This window comes from Medicago sativa, chromosome 3, assembly GCF_051527215.1.
Source record: "Medicago sativa cultivar Bolivia chromosome 3, Bolivia_mono, whole genome shotgun sequence".
In the NCBI taxonomy this organism is placed as follows: domain Eukaryota; kingdom Viridiplantae; phylum Streptophyta; class Magnoliopsida; order Fabales; family Fabaceae; genus Medicago; species Medicago sativa.
Window position 1 is genome coordinate 62,559,274 of NC_140751.1, and position 24,287 is coordinate 62,583,560.

Sequence of the window (24,287 nt, forward strand, 5' to 3'; positions counted from 1 at the left end):
GCGCTTTCTAAGCGCTATTAAATAGCAACGTTTCAATAGCGCTTTCAAAAAGCGCTAATAAAGCCTCATTTTTGTTCTATTTTTAACTAATGTTTCTTAGCGTTTTACGGAAAGCGCTATTACATAGCAACGTTTCAATAGCGCTTCCAGAAAAGCGCTGATATAGCCTTATTTTTTGTGCTATTTTTAACTGATGTTTCTTAGCGTTTTACACAAAGCGCTAATAAAAGTCCCTATTTTTATTTTATTTAATTAAATGAAATCTACAGCCAAAAACATTATAATAAAATCCTGATCAGACAATACAACAATATACTGATTAGAAAGACTAGTAATCCATTAATCCATTGATAGAAATAAACACTAGTAATTTGTTGATCAGAAACTTAATTACAAATGTCATAAATATTAATCAATCCTAAATGACATCTAATGTACACTTGCATAAAAATGGAAAGTTCGTGCACAATACATATATATGAAAAGCACCCACAACCACAAAAAAAAAAAACACCAAACATTGAGAGGACTCGTGACAAGCGATCCAAATTACTCAATAGATCTACCTCGAGCATATTCTCCTGTGTCATATGGAATGAAAAATTAATCAAGTATCATTCTATTTCCAGCATAGCCAACATTTTAAAATAACTCAAAGGATACAAAAGTGCATATAGAATCCACTAAAAGAATCTCAGTTGACAAACAATACAATACAATACAATACAATACATCCAGACATTATGTAATTCATTGTTTGTCTATTAACCTGTGAAACTATCCAGTTCCAATACAAAAATTCCAACAACCTAATCTTGTGAAATCTAACTTAATTTTTAACATTCAGGCATAACAACTATTTCAAATTACATTAAAAACGAAAAGGATGAAAAAGAAAAAGAAACTCACTTATATAGTTGGCCATGAAGGAACAAGGAACAAGTATATAAAATCAAAGAGACATAAGGCCATTAGGCCTAGTGGTGATAAATTTCAAAGAATTCGGACAGGTGATGTTTTATAGTAATATAGGCAGCTAGTGTTATACCCTAATTTTGGACCTAAAAATACTTGTTCAATTCTTCTTTTCTTGCATTTCAAGCCATTTGATTTGTCTCTGATCAATTACATCTTTCTCTGCATTCTATTTCAAAATTACTTGCAAAATCCACATAGAAGGGTATTTTAGTCATTTCTTGCATTCAACTCATTTTAATCCTTGAAATTTGTTTGAGTCTTTTAAATTGGTTTGTATAAGTCCTTGTTTCAATCTCATGTCAAAATTCACTTCAAAAATATCAGTTGAGTCATTTTTCAGTCAGTTTAGCCCCTAGGGGCATTTTAGTCATTTCCCATGATGAAATCTCTTTCAATATTTAAAAATTTGTTTGAGTCCTTTCAAATAGGTTGAATAAGTCTTCATTTCAATTTCATGTCAAGATCCATTTCAATAATTGCATTTGAAGTCATTTCAAGTCAGTTTTGCCCCTAGGGGCATTTTAGTCTTTTCCTGTGTTAAAACCCTGTTAAAACTCTTAAAATTGCCTCTGAGTCTTTCAAGTTGGTTTATATAAACTTTTGTTTCAATTTCTTGTTAAAAATCCATTTTTTAATTTCATCTGAGTCATTTTTAGTCGTTTTAAGCCCCTAAGGGGCGTTTTGGTCGTTTCACATAATATTTCTGATTCGTTTTAATCTGCTTTATTGTTTTTAATCGTCTCGCTTTACGTTAATTTTCAATTTATTTTTTCAATTCAATTTTAGTTTTAATTTTCATTTTAGTCCTCGTATTTTTGTTATTTACATTTTAATCCTTTTTAAGTTTGTTAGAGTCCAAGTGCCACGTGTCCAAATGCTATTGGTCCTTAAGAGTTTGTTACAAGTCCAAGTCCATGTGGCATTTCCTCATTGGTCCAAGCATCCCTTTCATCACCTATATAAGTCAAAGTCTTGGTCAATTTTTCACCACCAATCATTCTTTACAATTCCACAAAAAAATCACAAATAAATTTTCTTCCTTTTCCCTCTTCTCTTCTCTCTCACGTAACTAACTTTTTCTCTCATTTTCCACCACCACAACCAACTTTTAACCACTTCCTCCACCACTCAACCGCCACAACTAATTTTCCCACCACCAAAATTCACCACTCTCTCTCTCCGTTCTCACATTCTTGCTTATGGAGAAAGCAGAATCCTTGCCGGTACAGTCATCGTTTCTCATCTAATCTGTTTCCTCCCCCGCCATCTCAACTGTCACCGTCTCCGCCGTTTTCCGTTTCCTCCAACAACCGCATCAACGACACTCTCCACGGCGTCCCTGGCATCCTCCCCTCTCTGCTACTCGTTTCCGCCGCTGGTCCTCGGAGTTGTCTTTCCGCCACCAACGCCGCATCAAGATTCATACTCGAAGAACTCGAACCGGTTTGAATCACCGGAGCCACACACATATTCGGAGCTTCACTCGGAACCGTATCAAGAATTCGTTGCTGATTCTGTTGTGATTCAGAAGAAGAAGAAGAAGAGGAACGGAATCCCCAATTGGCCCCACAGCATCCAATAAATCCAAACCGTTCCTTGAAACTCTGTCTCCGACGAGGAACTCCATCAACTCCGTCCATTTGTTCCCTTAACAAACCGAGAATCGTTGTTGACTGAGTCTGAGACTGAACTGGTTTTTGCAATAATAAACCGAGTTGACTCATATCTCTCTTTTTCAAGCGGTTATGTGAAATGACTCAGAGAGAAAATGAAATGGAAGGAGCATTTCGAAGGTTTGAAACCGTATCAAAACGAGCAGCAACGTATCAAATCGAAGGTGAAAATCGAACGTGAAGAAGAAGCAGAGAGAAGAGCGAGAGAAGGATGATTGGGACGATGATGATGGCAATGATTCCCCTGTCCAGCTGAGAAGGGAGAAGAAGATAGTAAAAGGAAAAGGTATGGGCTTGGGCCTTGTGTACAGTTGATTTCGTTTTCTTTATGAATTTTCTTGCTAGTTGTAGGCTGCAAACTGATTTTCACACCTCTGCTTATGTTCCAAGATTCTTGAAAATCCCATAAAATTTCTAGTATTTTTCTTGTGTCTTTTGATGAATTTTAGTGCACTTTTCATGATAAATCTTGGTCACAACATGTGGGAGATCTTTTGGTTCTTTGTTAATTCCATATGATTAATTTTGGTTCAAATCTTTATAAAAGTCTCTAGAAGGTTTCTTTGAAATTGTTGTGATCAAGTTTCGGCATTTGATACTTGCTTGTGGAACGTAATTGAAACTTGCTTCAAAAATATATGTGTGTGTTCGTGTCTTGTTAATTTGTGTCCGTTTTGTTATGTTTTTGTGAAAATGGTGATGTGATTTTATTCTTGAATTTTAGTGCATAAATGTGACTTTGAATATGCATTTTTTTTTTGTGAATTGGCCTCTTGATTTTGTATACACTTGCTGTTTGGTTTGGTTTCTTATCATGGATTTTGTACTATGTGAATAATGTGTATTTTTGTGTCAAATAAAGTGCAAATAGGCTTGGAAATACTATGATTGTATTACATGCTAATGTCCTTTAATTTCTCACATCATGATGGATTTAAAACCTTTGGAATTTTACCATTAATGTGAGGATTATAGGCTTTGGTATTGCTTTAGAATTTTAGTAGCTTCCAAATACAATTTCATCATGTCTCTTGGTTAATCTTTTTTGGCTATTTCCTTGTTGAATTCTAGTTGCTTTGCTATGCTCTTTTGCTTGCTTCAATTTCATTTTACATTTTGTTCTACTAACCCTTTTGTTTCATGTTTCATAAGCATACTTCATTCTTCCATTATAGTTTTATTTCTTGCAATTTAATTTTTACCAAAACTTAGAATTTAAAAATTTAGGAGTTCTTGTAATATTTTACTTTCATGCTTTTAAATTCTTGCAAGACCATAGAATGTAAACTAGGGCATGATGTAATAAGGACAATGGACTCTAATAATGTACACCGACACAAGCACCGACACATGCACACACATCACTATATAGCTAGAATATGCATGTTTAGATGTATGTTTAGGATTGTATGTTTAGATGAATGCCTAGGATTTATACTTAGAAAAAAATCAATTTTCCAAAAAATATGAACAAACTTCACTCAAACCATTTTCCAAATAAACCTTGGGGTCCAAAACCCCATTGAATTTTCCTTTTATTTTCTTAATCAAAATCTTAATGAATCTTAATAATACTTAGACCCCATTTTGCAAATGACTAATTCCACCTCACCTTTTCATAAATCTCATGCCCTCGAGGCCTCTTTCTATTCTTCAAATTCCAATTTTCAAACTTAAAATCAACCAACAAAAACAAAACATTTTTTGGAAGAGAACTACGGTGGATTTGATCCCTTAAACGGGTACGTAGGCAAGGAACAAAATTCCTTCAATTCAAATAAAATAAAAATTCAAACACATTCTTCTCCCTCCAATTCTTCACTTAGCAAACTTTAGGTGTAAATAACATTTCAAAATAGCATTTAAAAATAAAGCGCGCGCGTAGAAATTAAAGACGGTTCCTATAGGATACTATAGTCGTTATGGGTGCCTAACACCTTCCCGTAGCGAAAACAACTCCCGGACCTCGATTCTCAAGGGTTTTGCTTACTTTTTCCCTTCCCAAGAAAAAATAAGATATCACCGGTTTAAAAGGTTCAAACGTAATCAATGTTTGACACCCGAAACCAAGATAAAACAGCTGGCGACTTCACTGGGGAGATTCGAGAGTTACGCCTAGTCTTTATTTCCACGCTTGCGCTCTTTTTTACTTGTTTCTTTTACTTGCTTTCCTATGTGAATAAATGTTTAATTTCTTGCAAACGTGTGGGGTGAGAATATCAAAAGTCCTGCACCCGGGCTGAGTGAACTTAGGATTTAGGGGGGATATAATCGACAATTCATTCCAGGGGTTGCCTCGTGTTTTGGATTATGCGATCAATCCCACATAGCTGAGGCATTTTGGGGGTGATGTTGTCGGCGCGTGTTGTCGCGTTTAGGCACTTTACTTCTAATTGCTCTATGACGCTATGAACCGTAGATAACCGAACCCATCCATGGCCATTTTCTAGGACGTAGTGCGGAGGCTAAATCGAGTGCTGTCTCGAGCTTTATTCGTCACGCGATACTACACTCAAGTTAGACCTTCCACGTATAATCATGGAGCGAGTGTTGTCTCGTGACACCATGAAGTACGTCGGAGAGGTTGCAACTTGGGAACCTTTTTTAGAACCCGGTTACTATTATCCTAAAGCCCTAGATTCACCGGACGCCGTGTCCACCCATGACTCCTCGACTTTGAACTTCAACCCACCATGTTTTCTCCAAACTTGAACATAATCATGCATTCATGTAGAGCTGTCAAAACGGGCCGGGCCCAACGGGCCGGCCCGAAAGCCCGAATTAAATGCAGGGCCTGGGCCGAAAATTTGGAGCCCGAATCGTTTCAGGGCTTTTTAGCCCGGCCCGAAAAAGCCCGGGGCCCGTTAGGGCTAGCCCGGCCGGGCTTCGGGCGGCCCGGCAGCCCGCAAAAAAATTGCATTGGATTATTTCACTGGACTGGATCACTGGACAGCCCAATTAATATTAAGATCCGGCCCAAAAATCAAAGATAGAAACCCTAAAAAACACTCACTCACTCACGTATGCTTCAGTTGAACGGCGGCCTCAGATCTCATTCTCTCTCTTTTCTCTGTATTGCACATATTCTTCTCCTTCAACAACTCGATTTGTTCTTCTTCTTCTTCATCGTTTTCCAGGTTCGTTTCTTCTTTGTTTTACTGATTTTGTTTCTTCTTCATTCTATTTGTGTTATTGCGGATCAACTTCTTACAGACCGGCCTCACGTTTCAGCTCTTGTTAGGGATAGTCTTGTGAGAAGGGCCAAGGATTTCAATATTCTTCTTGATGACGTTGCTATTACTCATTTGTCTTATGGTGGTCAATTCTCTAGGTATATTTCTTTCTTTTTTGTTGGTGTATATTGAAATTGTTAATCAATTATATATGCTATGAATCACGAACACATAAAACTGATAATGATTAAAGAAATTAAAGTAGTTATGGATTTGTTTAATATTAAGGGCCTGTTTGTTATGAATAATTGAAGTGATTATCAGACAAGTCTGTTTGTTCAGCTTATTTTGTAAAAAAAAACCACGTTTGGAAGGTGACAGTCTGTTATTATAAACCTGTTGTTTTGCTGTTTTCAGCTGGTTTAGGTGCTGTTGGTGCCTTGCTGTCCGGCCAGTCTCAGTTGCGGCAGCAGGGGTCTAGTGAGGGATTTTGTTTTAGTTTTTCTTTGCAGTTTTGGTTGATGTTTTTCTATTTGTGGTTAGGTGCTGTTTTGGACATTGTTTTGGTTTGCCTTTCTGTTTTAGTCTTATTAGAGGAAGTAGGACTAATTTGATTCATGACTAATTTGTTTTGGTTTGCCTTCCTGTTTTAGTCTTCAAAAAAAAATGACTAATTTGATTCATGAGTATCCTTAAGACTAATTTAGATTACAAATATAATGACTAATTTTATCATCTGATATGTTGCCATTGTTGCTGTGTATGTTTATGGCCTATTTTTTGTTTATGGCATGTTTTAGTCTTCAACCAATTTTGTTATTCTTATGTCTTTCTTAATTTGTAGAATTATATGAGGACAACAGTGATGTTCAAGAAGAAGAAACTCATGGAAGTAGACAAGCATCAAACAGTGTGGATGTTGTGAACCTTATTGAAGATTAAGTGACTTTGTTGGGAGTGACTTTTTGAATCATTAAAACTTTTGTTATGTTATTATGGATAATTAGTATTTTGAATTTAGAATCTTAGTCATCTGGGATAATTGGTGACTTTTGTTAATGTTACTATGGATAATTGGTATTTTCTTGTGTATATTTATGTTAATTAATATGTTCAAACTTTAAAGAATGAAAAAAAAAGAAAAAAAAAAGAGGAAAAAACGGGCCTGGGCTGGCCCGTTAGCCCGGGAGCCCGTAAAGGGCCGGGCTCGGGCTCTATATTTCCAGCCCATATTCAAACCGGGCTTTTTAGCCCGGCCCTAAAAAGCCCGTTACCCGGTCGGGCCGGGCCTAAACGGGCCGGGCCGCCCGTTTTGACAGCTCTACATTCATGCATACATGCATAAACTTCTTCCATGCATTGTTATCGAAGGGCTTAGACAAGTTGAATTTGTAAACATTGTAGGGATGAAGAGGACTAATTCCTACAAGTTCAAGGAAGTGGATTTGGCTAGTTTGAGAGATTTGGCACTCAAGATTGAGGATCCGACTGGTTTCCGACATCGTTACGGGGCTTTACTTACTATTCTCCAGACTAATGTGGATGAGAAGCTTGTGCACACTCTAGTGCAATTCTATGATCGGGACTATCGGTGCTTCACTTTTCCGGACTTTCAGCTGGTGCCTACTCTAGAGGCTTATTCTTCCTTGATGGATCTGTCTATTGCTAAGGGGGTACCTTTCTCAGGACCTGAAAATCCTCCTACTCCATTGGTTATTGCTAAGGATCTCTATCTCAAGACCACCGATGTCTCCAAGAATCTTATCACTAAGGCACGCATCCGAGGGTTCACTTCAGAGTATCTTCTTGGGAAAGCCAACCTCAATACCACTTGTCAGGACACTCTCGAGGCTATTCTTGCACTTCTCATCTATGGGCTTATTCTCTTTCCGAATTTGGATGGCTTCGTGGACATGAATGCTATTATGATCTTCCACTCCAAGAATCCGGTTCCTACTTTGCTAGCTGACACATACCATGTTATTCACGATCGTTCCGACAAAGGTCGCGGATACATTCTTTGTTGTGTGCCTCTCCTCTATAGGTGGTTTATTTCGCACCTTCCGGAGTCTTTCCACGACAATCCGAGGAATTGGTCTATTTCACAGAGGATTATGGCTCTCACTCCTAATGAAGTGATTTGGCTCACTCCCGCTTCTAGGGTTAAGGAAATTATCTTTTTTTTTCTTAATGTACCTCTTCTTGGTACCCGGGGTGGAATCAACTATAACCCGGAGCTCGCTTTGCGACAATTTGGTTTCCCGATGAAAGATAAGCCCATCAATCTTGCTACAGCTCCTTACTTCTTTCACTACTCCAATGCTCCCACAGGCATAAGAGAGGATTTCATAGGAGCTTGGTCCAAGCTTCGGAAGAAAGAGGTGAAGCACATGGGTGTAAGGTCCGGTGTTGCTCATGAAGCCTATACACAGTGGGTGATAAACCAAGCTGTGGAGATTGGTATGCCTTACCCCCCTATGAGATATGTGTCTGCATCTGTTCCTACCATGCCTTTGCCTCTACTCCCACCTACCCAGGAGATGTATCAGGAGCATCTAGCTATGGAGAGTCGGGAGAAACATCAGTGGAGGGCTAGATACTATGAGGCTGAGAACTTGATCATGAATTTGGATGGAAAGGATGAGCAGAAGACTCATGAGGTCTTGACACTGAAGAAAGAGTTAGCTAAGGCTAAGAGGGAGATTGAAGAGAAAGATAGGTTGCTTATGAGAGACTCCAAGAGGGCTAGGGGTGCCCGTGACTTCTATGCACGATACTGCAGCTATGAGTCTGAGTCTGAGGATGATGCTTCCACTTCCCATGCTTGAGGATTTCCATTTCCTGTTGTTATTTCCATTTGTTCAAAGGGAATCGTCTTGTAAAAACTATATGTTGGTTATTTGTTTCCCGTTCATGTTAATCGTTGTTTAGTAATGTTTACAAGTTTCTAATTTGTCTAAAAACCCTTCGATAACACGTAAAAAGAATCTTTTTGCATATGCATTTACACATTTCATGCATCATATGCATTCATTGGTCACAAAAAACTTCTCTCGTGCTCATTGCCTCCTGGTTTTGTCCGCCGCAGTCTGAAAAGTGGCTCGTGGTCGCAAGATTTACCAACCAGATAGAGTGCATCAAACAAGATTTCACAAGAGAAGGATCATGGCTAACTTTGAAGAAGAAAACGCTCGGCTCCGTGCCGAATTGGCTGCTATGAAAGAAGACTTGACTAAGGCTCATGACACTATGTCTGCTTTGCTGGCCGCACAAGAACAACCAGCCACATCTGTCCCAGTTTTTACTGAAGCAATTCCGTCTATCCCACTATCTATTGTGGCTACTGATGCTCGTTTTGTTATGCCCAATGGGCGTCCTTATGGTCTCTCAGCTTACTATTCTCCTAATACTGCTGCTGGTGTCTCTGGTTTTGCTGGTCAAGGACAGATTCCTGTATCTACTGCTATGCCTCAGGTGACTACCGTTGTTACCGATCCTATTGTACACACTGTGCAACAGGTAATTGATGTCGATACTCCGCATGGACAAGATCCTGCAATGGAAGCTATGAGAAGACAGTTGATGGAGTTGGCTGGAGAACTCCGTGAGGTCAAGGCTAGCCGAGGAAACAATGGTGCTCCTGCTAAAGCTCGTGATCTATGCTTGGTGTCCCGATTTGAGGTTCCTAAGAAATTCAAAGAGCCAGAATTTGACAAATACAATGGGACTTCTTGTCCACACAACCATGTTATCCGGTATGTCCGAAAGATGGCTAACTACGCCGACAATGATGCACTAATGATCCATTGCTTCCAGAGTAGCTTGACAGATGATGCAGCAGATTGGTACACTAGTTTGAGTAAGGACAACATCCATACTTTTGAGGATCTGGCTGCTGCTTTTGAGAGTCAATATGAATTCAATACCCGTCTGAGGCCAAATAGAGACTCTCTTAAAGCCTTGTCTCAGAAATCAGATGAAACCTTCCGGGAATATGCTCAGAGGTGGAGAGGGGCAGCTGCCCGTGTTTCTCCTCGACTTGATGAGGAAGAATTAACACAGACATTCCTGAAGACTCTGAAGAAGGAATATAAGGAGAGAATGATAGTCTCTGCCCCAAACAACTTATCTGATATGGTTACAATGGGAACGCGTCTAGAGGAGGCCGTCCGAGATGGTATTATTGTCCTAGAGAAAGGTGAATCTTCAAACAGTGCACCAAAGAAGTATGGTAATGGTCATCATAAGAAGAAAGAATCTGATGTGGGGATGGTGTCTGGTAACCCATCTGCAGCTGCTACACAATTACCTCTGCCCTACCACTATATGCAGTACTCTCAGCATCCTTTCTTCCCACCATTCTACCAGCAATATCCTCTGCCACCGGGCCAACCACTAGTGCCCGTCAATGCCATCGCTCAGCAAGTGCAACAACAGCCTCCTGCTCAACAGCAACAGCAGCAGCAACAGGGTCCCCGACCCAAACCTTCTTTTCCACCAATACCAATGCGGTATGGTGAGCTGCTTCCAACTCTACTGGCCAAGGGACACTGTGTCACTAGACCAGGCAGGCCTCCGCCTGATCCATTGCCTCCCAGGTTCCGACAGGATCTAACATGTGAATTTCATCAGGGTGCTCAAGGCCATGATGTTGAGGGTTGCCTTGCTCTGAAGTATATTGTGAAAGACCTAATAGAAAAGGGACGGTTGACTTTTGAGAATAATGATCCTCATGTCCTCGGCAATCCACTTCCAAACCATGCTGCTGTCAATATGATTGAGGCTTTTGAAAGGATTCCCGCTCCTCAAGAGGATCCCATGTTGGATGTCCACAATGTTGTTACTCCCTTGGTGCCATTACATGTCAAGCTCTGCCAGGCTTCTTTGTTCAAACATGATCATGATTCTTGTTCAGAATGTCTGCAAAATCCCATGGGCTGTTGTGTGGTGCAAGGTGATATCCAGAGCCTGATGGATGACAAGCACTTAATTGCCAGTGATGTATGTGTGATTGTGCCAGTGTTCCATGACTCCCCTGTTGAAAGTGTATCTCAGATGAGAAATGTTGAGCCTTTGGTGATCAGGTTACCTGGTCCGGTATCTTATACCTCTACCAAGCAATTCCTTACAAGTACAGTGCAACCATGATTGAGAATGGAGTAGAAGTGCCTCTGGTATCCCCAACTACAGTTGACAATGTTGCCAGTGAAGTTACAACTCTGAGAAGCGGAAAGGTCCGTCCACCCTTGTTTCAAAAGAAGGTAGTTACACCCATTGCCACGGTAACTCCACCAGTTGTTCCTCCTGTTGACAAAAACACTGGCCCAGCAGGCCAATCTATTGAAGAGTCCAATCTGGATGAAATCCTGAGGCTTATCAAGAAAAGTGACTATAAGATCGTTGACCAGCTGCTACAAACTCCATCAAAGATATCCATCTTGTCTCTGCTCATGAGCTCAGAAGCTCACAGGAAGGTGTTGATGAAGATACTTGAGCAAGCTTACGTTGATCACGAAGTCTCTGTGGAGCAATTCAATGGAATAGTGGGTAATATCACTGCTTGCAACAGTTTGGGATTCGGTGACGATGAACTCCCCGAAGCAGGGAAACATCACAACTTGGCTCTACATATCTCGGTGCACTGTGGGCCTGACATGATATCCAACGTTTTGGTGGACACTGGATCATCGTTGAATGTAATGCCTGAGTCCAACTAAGGCAATTAAGTCATCATGGAATTTCCCTGAAGGGTAGCAGCTATCTGGTTAAGGCTTTCGATGGATCTCGCAAGGATGTTCTCGGGGAAGTAGACTTGCCAATTACCATTGGTCCTGAGACATTTCAGATTACTTTCCAAGTCATGGACATCAATGCTTCTTACAGCTGTCTCCTCGGAAGACCATGGATTCATGACGCTGGAGCAGTCACTTCTACTTTGTATTAGAAGCTCAAGTTCATGAGGAATGGTAAGATTGTCACGGTGCATGGTGAAGAGGCATATCTGGTTAGCCAAGTGTCATCTTTCTCTTGTGTTGAAGCAGGGTCCGCTGAAGGGACGTCGTTTCAAGGCTTGACCGTGGAGGGTGCAGAACCCCGAAGGGCTGGTACTGCTATGGCTTCACTGAAAGACGCCCAGAAGGCTGTTCAAGCAGGGCAAGCTGCTGGCTGGGGCAAAGTGATTCAGATTCTGGAAAACAAGCGAAATGAAGGCCTTGGATTCTCCCCGACATCTGCTGTTTCAAAAGGAACCTTCTACAGTGCTGGGTTCATCAATGCGATTGCTGAAGATGCTGCTGAAAGAGGTCATGTGCCTACATTTGTTATACCAGGAGGCACTGTGAGAAATTGGGAAGCCATTGATGTTCCTTTAGTCATGCATGCTTCCATGTAATGTGTCTTGTTGCTCATGTTTTTTTGTTTTCAAAATAACAATCCTTTCGCTCTGCCCAAGGCGAAAGTGATATCATTGTAAGGGCGTGTTTGTTTCGGCATTGCCGTTATCAATAAAAGTTGTCGTTTTTCTCACGACTCTTTGTTTTTTTACTTTTTAGTGCCTTTTTCTTGGAAATAATGGTAATGCCAGAAAAAACCAAAACATCTATATTTTTTCTTATTAATTTCAAAAATCTGCATGAAAAACTTTTTCTAAAAATCATCCCCAATCATATTATGCAGATTGAACCATAATAAACCCGTTGAACACAGTGACCCTATGGTTCCTCCAAATTTTGAATTCCCTGTATATGAAGCTGAAGATGAGGATGATGATGAAGAGATACCGTATGAGATCACTCGACTGCTTGAGCAAGAAAGAAGAGCCATTCAGCCTCACCAGGAAGAGATTGAACTCATTAACCTGGGTACTGAAGAGAACAAGCGAGAGATTAAGATTGGTGCTGCACTGGAGCCAGAAGTGAAAAAGAAGATTACTCAGCTTCTCCATGATTATCCAGATGTCTTTGCATGGTCCTATGAAGATATGCCGGGTTTAGATCCCCAGATTGTGGAACATCGGATACCGACAAGACCTGAATGTCCTCCTGTCAAACAGAAATTGAGAAGGTCTCGTCCAGACATGGTTCTTAAGATCAAAGCTGAGGTGCAAAAGCAGATTGATGCGGGTTTCCTCATGACAGCTGAATATCCTGAATGGATTGCCAACATTGTACCAGTACCAAAGAAAGATGGGAAAGTTCGAATGTGTGTTGATTACAGAGACTTGAACAAAGCCAGCCCAAAAGATAACTTCCCATTGCCTCATATTGATGTGCTTGTTGACAGTACTGCTCAATCCAAAGTGTTCTCTTTCATGGATGGTTTCTCTGGTTATAATCAGATACGGATGTCTCCTGAAGATAGAGAAAAGACGTCCTTCATCACTCCATGGGGAACGTTCTGTTACAAAGTAATGTCGTTCGGCTTGATAAATGCTGGTGCTACCTATCAAAGAGGTATGACAACTCTGTTTCATGATATGATTCACAAAGAGATTGAAGTATATGTTGATGATATGATTGTGAAGTCAAGTGATGAAGAGCAGCATGTTGTGTATTTGAAAAAGATGTTTGAAAGACTGAGAAAGTACAAGCTGCGGTTGAATCCTAACAAGTGCACATTTGGTGTAAGATCCGGAAAGTTGCTAGGCTTCATTGTCAGCCAGAGAGGCATTGAAGTTGATCCTGACAAAGTCCGAGCCATCAGAGAGATGCCGGCCCCTCAAACTGAGAAGCAAGTCAGAGGTTTCCTCGGACGTCTGAATTATATTTCAAGATTCATATCTCACATGACTACTACTTGTGGTCCCATTTTCAAATTGCTCAGAAAGAATCAGCCTGTTGTATGGAATGATGAATGCCAGGAAGCTTTTGATAGCATTAAAGAATACCTGTTAGAGCCGCCTATCCTTGTCCCACCAGTGGAAGGAAGGCCTTTGATTATGTATCTGTCAGTGTTAGATGATTCAGTGGGCTGTGTTCTCGGTCAACAAGATGAGACTGGTAAGAAAGAGCATGCTATCTACTATCTGAGCAAGAAATTCACCGACTGTGAGACTCGGTATACAATGCTTGAAAAGACTTGTTGTGCTTTAGCTTGGGCTGCCAAACGCCTGCGTCATTACATGGTGAATCATACAACTTGGTTAATATCCCGAATGGATCCAATCAAGTACATCTTTGAAAAGCCTGCTGTTACTGGAAAGATTGCGCGTTGGCAAATGTTGTTGTCTGAATATGATATTGTGTATAAAGCTCAGAAAGCAATCAAAGGAAGTGTCCTTGCTGAGTATCTTGCTTGTCAACCTCTTGATGATTACCAGCCAATTAAATTTGATTTCCCTGATGAAGAGATTATGTATTTGAAAGCGAAAGACTGTGAAGAGCCACTGATCAATGAAGGGCCAGATCCCAATAGCAAATGGGGATTGGTGTTTGATGGTGCTGTTAATGTTTATGGTAAAGGAATTGGAGCCATCATTGTAACTCCGCAGGGGCACCACATTCCTTTCACCGCTCGAATAACTTTTGAATGCACGAACAACATAGCTGAGTATGAAGCATGCATCTTGGGCATTGAAGAAGCCCTTGATCTGAGAATTAAGCACCTTGACATCTATGGAGATTCTGCACTTGTTATTAACCAGATAAAAGGTGAATGGGAGACTCATCATGAGAAGCTGATCCCGTACCGTGATTATGCAAGACGTCTGTTGACATACTTTACCAAGGTCGAGCTGCACCACATCCCTCGGGATGAGAATCAAATGGCTGACGCTCTTGCTACTCTGTCTTCCATGTTTCGTGTCAACCACTGGAATGATGTGCCCGTAATCAAAGTACAACGTCTTGATAGACCCGCTCATGTGTTTACTATTGAAAAAATACCAGATCAAACTGATGAAGATATGAATGGTAAAAAGCCTTGGTATTACACTATCAAACAATTCTTGCAGAACCGCGAATATCCACCTGGTGCTTCCAACAGGGATAAAAAGACTTTGAGATGATGGGCTAGTAGATTCTTTCTGGACGGAGAAATCCTATACAAGAGGAACTATGACATGGTCTTGCTGAGATGTGTTGACAAACAAGAAGCTGAGAAGTTGATGCATGATGTACATGATGGTACCTTTGGGACCCATGCTTCGGGTCACACCATGTCAAGGAAACTGTTAAGAGCCGGCTATTACTGGATAACTATGGAGCGTGACTGCCACAAACATGCTAAGAGATGCCACAAATGTCAAATTTATGCTGACAAGATTCATGTGCCTCCACACGCTCTCAATGTTATATCTTCCCCATGGCCTTTCTCTATGTGGGGCATTGACATGATCGGAAGAATTGAACCAAAAGCTTCCAACGGACATCGTTTCATTCTAGTGGCAATTGACTACTTCACCAAGTGGGTTGAGGCTGCTTCCTATGCAAATGTGACCAAGCAAGTGGTTGTCAAGTTTATCAAGAATAACATCATATGTCGATATGGTGTTCCCAACAAGATCATCACTGACAATGGTTCCAATCTGAACAATAGCATGATGCAAGCTTTATGTGAAGAATTCAAAATTGAGCATCACAACTCTTCTCCTTATAGACCTCAGATGAATGGTGCAGTTGAGGCCGCTAACAAGAATATCAAGAAAATTGTTCAGAAGATGGTCACTACTTACAAAGACTAGCATGAGATGCTACCTTTTGCCTTGCATGGTTACCGTACTACAGTGCGCAGTTCAACCGGGGCAACTCCCTTCTCTCTGGTATATGACATGGAAGCAATTCTCCCTTTGGAAGTGGAGATTCCATCTCTTCGAGTGATCATGGAAGCAAAATTAACTGAGGCTGAATGGTGTCAAAGTCGGTATGATCAATTGAATCTGATTGAAGAGAAACGTATGGATGCTATGACTCATGGACAGTTGTATCAGGTGCGAATGAAGAATGCTTTTGACAAGAAAGTCCGACCTCGAGAATTCAAGGAAGGCGAACTTGTATTGAAAAGAAGGATAAGTCAGCAACCCGACCCAAGGGACAAGTGGACACCTAGTTATGAAGGTCCTTATGTTGTCAAGAAGGCTTTCTCTGGTGGTGCTTTGATCCTTACACACATGGATGGTGTTGAACTCCCAAATCCTGTTAATGCCGATATAGTCAAGAAATACTTTGTCTAGAAAGAAAAGAACAGCGTGGTAGGTCGAAAACCCGAAAGGGCGGCCTAGGCAAAAATGCGCTTCCCGGTGGATCGAAAACCCGAAAGGGCGATCCAGGCAAAAGTTAGGGACAAAAAAAATGAATATGAAAAAGCTCGCTGAGATTGTACGCAACTCAGGCAAGAATGAGCGCCTCGATGAGCCGAAAACCCGAAAGGGCGGTTCATGCAAAAATGAGGTCAATAAAAGACAAGTAACTATATCTGGCAAATCACCATCACCCCTTGGGGCATCTGCAACTGTCAATGATCGTCTTCATCAGAGGCTTCTGTACTTGTGAATTCAAAATTTCTATGAAATGTAGCGGTCATCATGTTCAATGTATCACCAACCAATAAAATTACCATTTTCCAAGCTTTGTAAATCCGTGAAGTCATGCCTTTGGCTGACTCTCACTCTTTTACATCAATTTGAGCCTTTCTATTGTTTGAAACTCTATCTTTCTTTCTACTTTCAATGCTATATATACAAAACATTTTATTCCTATTTGATGATGTCAATGTCTGAAACAAACATTTTTGAAAATTGAAAAAATCTTTTCATGTCTATTTTGAAAGCAAACCTGAGCAATAAGGTACATTTCAATGAAACATGCATGAATGAATGAATGTCAATGTCTATTTCAATACATGTTACAAGCAGGTTACTCCCCAGGATGATCTGTGGTCAATGGCAAGAATGAAAAAACAGAATGGAAAATGGAAAAATTGAAAAGATGAAAATGAAAAGCTCGCTAAGTTGAAAACCCGAAAGGGCGGCTTAGGCAAAAATGAGCACCCCGCTGATTGACAACCTATGAAGGCAATTCAGGAAAAAATGGGGCAATGAAAAGAATCTATTCCCCGGTGAATCGAAAACCCGAAAGGGCGGTTCAGGCAAAAATGGGATTGAAAAATGAAAAATGAAAGAACGAGATATATAAAAGCATTGACCACAGATGCGAACATCCAATGCTTACCCAGCACTGACACGCCTGGCAACGGCGACCTGTATCCAAGAACCTTCCAAGGGTCTCTCCTTTACAAGCTTTATTGCCCTCAACCATGGTTTTGATACGTCTCTCAACGACGGTCTCTCCAAAGAGGTTTTCCCCTGTGAATATGTTGCAGCACGAGCCACTACGTGCCCAATCTTCCAATGTCTTGTCTGCCTTTGTGAAACTCCTCTGCCAAGTTACAAACCAATCATGCATTTCAAGCATTCATACATGCATAATCATGCATTTTATGTGCTCGTACATCCAATAATCTTGCTATACCATGCATACATGTTGCATATCCAATGTCAATGTCAATGTTAATATCCAATGCCAATGTCAATGTCAATGTCAATGTTAATGTCAAATGCCAATGTCAATGTCAATGTTAATATCAAATGTCAATGTTAATGTCAAATGCCAATGTCAATGTCAATGTTAATGTCAAATGCCAATGTCAATGTCAATGTCAATGTTAATGTCAAATGCCAATGTCAATGTCAATGTCAATGTCAATGTCAATGTTAATGTCAAATGCCAATGTCAAATGTCAAATGTCAATGTTAATGTCAAATGCCAATGTCAATGTCAAATGTCAATGTCAATATCCAATGTCAATGTCAATGTTAATGTCAAATGCCAATGTCAATGTCAATATTAATGTCAATGTCAATGTCAATTTCAATTTCCAAGCCAATGTCAATGTCAATGCCAATGTCAATGTCAATGTCAATGTTGATGTCAATTTCAACTGTCAATTCAGTTCAAATCAATGTCAATTTACTTTTGGGCCAACAAAAATGGTCATGTCTATTTTCAAATCAGGTCAATGACAATTTACCCTCAATTGGTATCTTGTTAAACCAGACTTTCAATTTGTATCTTGTTACTGGTCAAGTGCAAGGTTCAATCCAAAAAGAACCACTTGTACCTGCTTATATGTCTATATTTCCGGTCAAACGGCAAGTTCGATCCAAAGAACAGTTTGTACCCTTTGCTTATGTTTTGTTCCGGTCAAACGGCAAGTTCGATCCAAAGAACAGTTTGCACCTACTTACATGTTGTGGTATTGATCAAGTGGCAAGTTCGATCCAAAGAACAGCTTGTGTCTACCTTTTGTCTATATTTCCGGTCAAGTGGCAAGTTCGATCCAAAGAACAGCTTGTACCCGTTTCTTGTTTGTATTTCCTCGGTCAAGTGGCAAGTTCGATCCAAAGAACAGCTTGTACCCGTTTCTTGTTTGTATTTCCTCGGTCAAGTGGCAAGTTCGATCCAAAGAACAGCTTGTACCCGTCTCTTGTTTGTATCTCTCGGTCAAGTGGCAAGTTCGATCCAAAGAACAGCTTGTACCTGTCTATTTGTTGCCCGTTCTTTCTACCTTGATGTCTATAAATCCCTTGGTGGTGTGACACAGCCCGTAGATTCCGGTTCGATTGTCCTGCATTCATAAATGAAATGTTGCATGGCATTCATGTTTTTGAAAATCTGAAAACGTATTTTTATGTCCAAAAGCAGTGCAAATGTTAATATTTAAGTATCTTCGTCCCGTCAACTCTAAGACTTCGTCTCTTGACTCCCCGGACAAAGAAACTTAAATAGGGGCAGCTGTTATACCCTAATTTTGGACCTAAAAATACTTGTTCAATTCTTCTTTTCTTGCATTTCAAGCCATTTGATTTGTCTCTGATCAATTACATCTTTCTCTGCATTCTATTTCAAAATTACTTGCAAAATCCACATAGAAGGGTATTTTAGTCATTTCCTGCATTCAACTCATTTTAATCCTTGAAATTTGTTTGAGTCTTTTAAATTGGTTTGTATAAGTCCTTGTTTCAATCTCATGTCAAAATTCACTTCAAAAATATCAGTTGAGTCATTTTTCAGTCAGTTTAGCCCCTAGGGGCATTTTAGTCATTTCCCATGATGAAATCTCTTTCAATCTTTAAAAATTTGTTTGAGTCCTTTCAAATAGGTTGAATAAGTCTTCATTTCAATTTCATGTCAAGATCCATTTCAATAATTGCATTTGAAGTCATTTCAAGTCAGTTTTGCCCCTAGGGGCATTTTAGTCTTTTCCTGTGTTAAAACCCTGTTAAAACTCTTAAAATTGCCTCTGAGTCTTTCAAGTTGGTTTATATAAACTTTTGTTTCAATTTCTTGTTAAAAATCCATTTTTTAATTTCATCTGAGTCATTTTTAGTCGTTTTAAGCCCCTAAGGGGCGTTTTGGTCGTTTCACATAATATTTCTGATTCGTTTTAATCTGCTTTATTGTTTTTAATCGTCTCGCTTTACGTTAATTTTCAATTTATTTTTTCAATTCAATTTTAGTTTTAATTTTCATTTTAGTCCTCGTATTTTTGTTATTTACATTTTAATCCTTTTTAAGTTTGTTAGAGTCCAAGTGCCACGTGTCCAAATGCTATTGGTCCTTAAGAGTTTGTTACAAGTCCAAGTCCATGTGGCATTTCCTCATTGGTCCAAGCATCCCTTTCATCACCTATATAAGTCAAAGTCTTGGTCAATTTTTCACCACCAATCATTCTTTACAATTCCACAAAAAAATCACAAATAAATTTTCTTCCTTTTCCCTCTTCTCTTCTCTCTCACGTAACTAACTTTTTCTCTCATTTTCCACCACCACAACCAACTTTTAACCACTTCCTCCACCACTCAACCGCCACAACTAATTTTCCCACCACCAAAATTCACCACTCTCTCTCTCCGTTCTCACATTCTTGCTTATGGAGAAAGCAGAATCCTTGCCGGTACAGTCATCGTTTCTCATCTAATCTGTTTCCTCCCCCGCCACCTCAACTGTCACCGTCTCCGCCGTTTTCCGTTTCCTCCAACAACCGCATCAACGACACTCTCCACGGCGTCCCTGGCATCCTCCCCTCTCTGCTACTCGTTTCCGCCGCTGGTCCTCGGAGTTGTCTTTCCGCCACCAACGCCGCAGCAAGATTCATACTCGAAGAACTCGAACCGGTTTGAATCACCGGAGCCACACACATATTCGGAGCTTCACTCGGAACCGTATCAAGAATTCGTTGCTGATTCTGTTGTGATTCAGAAGAAGAAGAAGAGGAACGGAATCCCCAATTGGCCCCACAGCATCCAATAAATCCAAACCGTTCCTTGAAACTCCGTCTCCGACGAGGAACTCCATCAACTCCGTCCATTTGTTCCCTTAACAAACCGAGAATCGTTGTTGACTGAGTCTGAGACTGAACTGGTTTTTGCAATAATAAACCGAGTTGACTCATATCTCTCTTTTTCAAGCGGTTATGTGAAATGACTCAGAGAGAAAATGAAATGGAAGGAGCATTTCGAAGGTTTGAAACCGTATCAAAACGAGCAGCAACGTATCAAATCGAAGGTGAAAATCGAACGTGAAGAAGAAGCAGAGAGAAGAGCGAGAGAAGGATGATTGGGACGATGATGATGGCAATGATTCCCCTGTCCAGCTGAGAAGGGAGAAGAAGATAGTAAAAGGAAAAGGTATGGGCTTGGGCCTTGTGTACAGTTGATTTCGTTTTCTTTATGAATTTTCTTGCTAGTTGTAGGCTGCAAACTGATTTTCACACCTCTGCTTATGTTCCAAGATTCTTGAAAATCCCATAAAATTTCTAGTATTTTTCTTGTGTCTTTTGATGAATTTTAGTGCACTTTTCATGATAAATCTTGGTCACAACATGTGGGAGATCTTTTGGTTCTTTGTTAATTCCATATGATTAATTTTGGTTCAAATCTTTATAAAAGTCTCTAGAAGGTTTCTTTGAAATTGTTGTGATCAAGTTTCGGCATTTGATACTTGCTTGTGGAACGTAATTGAAACTTGCTTCAAAAATATATGTGTGTGTTCGTGTCTTGTTAATTTGTGTCCGTTTTGTTATGTTTTTGTGAAAATGGTGATGTGATTTTATTCTTGAATTTTAGTGCATAAATGTGACTTTGAATATGCATTTTTTTTTGTGAATTGGCCTCTTGATTTTGTATACACTTGCTGTTTGGTTTGGTTTCTTATCATGGATTTTGTACTATGTGAATAATGTGTATTTTTGTGTCAAATAAAGTGCAAATAGGCTTGGAAATACTATGATTGTATTACATGCTAATGTCCTTTAATTTCTCACATCATGATGGATTTAAAACCTTTGGAATTTTACCATTAATGTGAGGATTATAGGCTTTGGTATTGCTTTAGAATTTTAGTAGCTTCCAAATACAATTTCATCATGTCTCTTGGTTAATCTTTTTTGGCTATTTCCTTGTTGAATTCTAGTTGCTTTGCTATGCTCTTTTGCTTGCTTCAATTTCATTTTACATTTTGTTCTACTAACCCTTTTGTTTCATGTTTCATAAGCATACTTCATTCTTCCATTATAGTTTTATTTCTTGCAATTTAATTTTTACCAAAACTTAGAATGTAAAAATTTAGGAGTTCTTGTAATATTTTACTTTCATGCTTTTAAATTCTTGCAAGACCATAGAATGTAAACTAGGGCATGATGTAATAAGGACAATGGACTCTAATAATGTACACCGACACAAGCACCGACACATGCACACACATCACTATATAGCTAGAATATGCATGTTTAGATGTATGTTTAGGATTGTATGTTTAGATGAATGCCTAGGATTTATACTTAGAAAAAAATCAATTTTCCAAAAAATATGAACAAACTTCACTCAAACCATTTTCCAAATAAACCTTGGGGTCCAAAACCCCATTGAATTTTCCTTTTATTTTCTTAATCAAAATCTTAATGAATCTTAATAATACTTAGACCCCATTTTGCAAATGACTAATTCCACCTCACCTTTTCATAAATCTCATGCCCTCGAGGCCTCTTTCTATTCTTCAAATTCCAATTTTCAAACTTAAAATCAACCAACAAAAACAAAACATTTTTTGGAAGAGAACTACGGTGGATTTGATCCCTTAAACGGGTACGTAGGCAAGGAACAAAATTCCTTCAATTCAAATAAAATAAAAATTCAAACACATTCTTCTCCCTCCAATTCTTCACTTAGCAAACTTTAGGTGTAAATAACATTTCAAAATAGCATTTAAAAATAAAGCGCGCGCGTAGAAATTAAAGACGGTTCCTATAGGATACTATAGTCGTTATGGGTGCCTAACACCTTCCCGTAGCGAAAACAACTCCCGGACCTCGATTCTCAAGGGTTTTGCTTACTTTTTCCCTTCCCAAGAAAAAATAAGATATCACCGGTTTAAAAGGTTCAAACGTAATCAATGTTTGACACCCGAAAACCAAGATAAAACAGCTAGCACATGTGTTTTATCTAACATAGAAAAATAGCAAGTCCCACATCGGAAGGTTATCTAACATTGTGAGGTAAGTAATTATATAAATACGGACAACACATTCTGCCTCTAACACACCTATTCACTACCAAGTGTACTGCAGTACGTTAAATTGGCGGGCCAGATAAATTAGTCTAATTTTTTACATTGTTTGTTGGTGATTGTACGGTTCTCCGGTACTCACTTTTCAGTGAAATTCATGTGTGAATTATCACGTACCAATATGAAAACGAATTGCGATTCGGTTAGAAAGAGAATTAAGAATGTATACCTTTAAAAATATATTCACCAAAAGCGCGATTGAGCGGTAGGGTGGGATAAGTCGAACATCAACCAGTGAACCGATACAAGGTGATCTTTTTTGTGACCAATTCGTTGCTCTGTAAATGATGAAACAATACACATTATTCCCCTATAACAACAAGTAACATACACTCAAATATGGGACAAAAAGAAGAATGCAAATGGAAAAATATATAAGCTTGAGTATCAATCAATGGTAACAAACATGAAAGCACACAAATGAAATGCATTCCTGAAAATCGGTATCCAGTGCCACATATCTAATATGCTCTTAACTATTCTGATTGTTCTAGATTCGACTATCTAAATCGAAGCCTTGTAATACAATACCCATTTTCTTAGTTAGAGTCTACCCGAATCATAACAATATACATATATGTATTCAGTATAACTCTCTTGACATGTATGAGATATTGGTTGTGTCCATGTTAATATACATTCAAAAGACTTTATTAGTGTTGAAAGGGAGGATAAGAATGAAATAGAAAAGGGAAGCTTGGCTATTTAAATAATCCTTGTGTAATCTTATCCGCCTTTTTTTTTCTTCATAAAACCAAACAATAGCGTTTGTAAAAACGCTATCTAAGCCCCTTCCAACTATAGTGTTTTCTGAAAAGCGCTATTAGTGTGAACCAAAATAATAGCGTTTGCAGAAGAACGCTATCTAGTCCAAATTTTAACAAGTTTTTCTTAGCGCTTTCTGAAAAGTGCTATAACAGGTCTATGAGTTGCATTTTTAATAGCATTTATCCAGAAGCGCTATTGAAATTGTGCTATTAAAAGCCAAAATTGTGGTAGTGTATGAAGTAACATCCATTCTCAGGCATTTTAAACAAAAAACACTCATGTAGTACAAAAAGGAACTCAAGTAACATAGTTAGAAGAAATCTTACCCATATAACCCTAAAATCACATTTTGGGCAGTCATGTATTAAATTTGACAATTTAATTAGGGATGAAAGTATTACCCTCTTCCATATGGGTGAGTTCTGGATTTTCCTCGTGTATATTTATTTAAGACTTCAACCTTGTAAAATTAATTTTTTTTCCCTTTTAATTCCTTTTCAATTAATTTTATTCCTATTGGATTTTCTTGTAACTAAAAACTAATTTTAAATTAAAAAAACTCCTTAAAAATTCATATAGTAAATGTTTAATAGATTAAAAATCATAATAGAAAACTTAAACCTAAATCTTCAAACTAAAACTCATAATCTTCATATCTAATTTATCACCTTGATCAAACCCCAATCTCCGTACTCAAACTCATCACCTTCAAACCTAAACTCATCACCTTTCCCTTTCTTCACCTCTATCACCGAACAACAAAACTATAAAAGAATGCAAATTCTTTTAACCAACATTCAGAACCATGAAGAGTTAAAAAATAAATCAAGAAAAAATAATCCAGAAAAAACTTTGTTACCACACACAACATCACTTTCCTTGAGGTTTTCAAATTGTTGTCTACATGTTTCATCATCAACCTTGGCAAAATATTGGCAAAATATTGGCAAGCAAATAATAGGTTGTGACATCTCCAGGTGCTCAAAAGACAACAACCTACTTCAATAAGATAAACGTTAATCATGGGCGTGTTCCCGAGTTGTGACAAAGAAGAACATATATTTGAGTTGAAGAAT

The 24,287-nt window shown here is 39.0% G+C and overlaps 2 long non-coding RNA genes across 2 annotated transcripts; one reads left to right on the plus strand and one right to left on the minus strand.

Moving 5' to 3' along the window:
- Positions 1-316: 316 nt before the first annotated feature.
- On the minus strand, positions 317-23,070 carry LOC146938980 (uncharacterized). The gene is made up of 2 exons (XR_015031473.1): positions 22,613-23,070; positions 317-581 (listed from the first exon to the last, which is right to left on the minus strand). It is a non-coding gene; the product is annotated as an uncharacterized LOC146938980 (long non-coding RNA).
- Positions 5,442-6,928, plus strand: LOC146938981 (uncharacterized). Its single transcript, XR_015033418.1, has 3 exons — positions 5,442-5,788; positions 5,883-5,982; positions 6,669-6,928. It is a non-coding gene; the product is annotated as an uncharacterized LOC146938981 (long non-coding RNA).
- Positions 23,071-24,287: the final 1,217 nt, after the last annotated feature.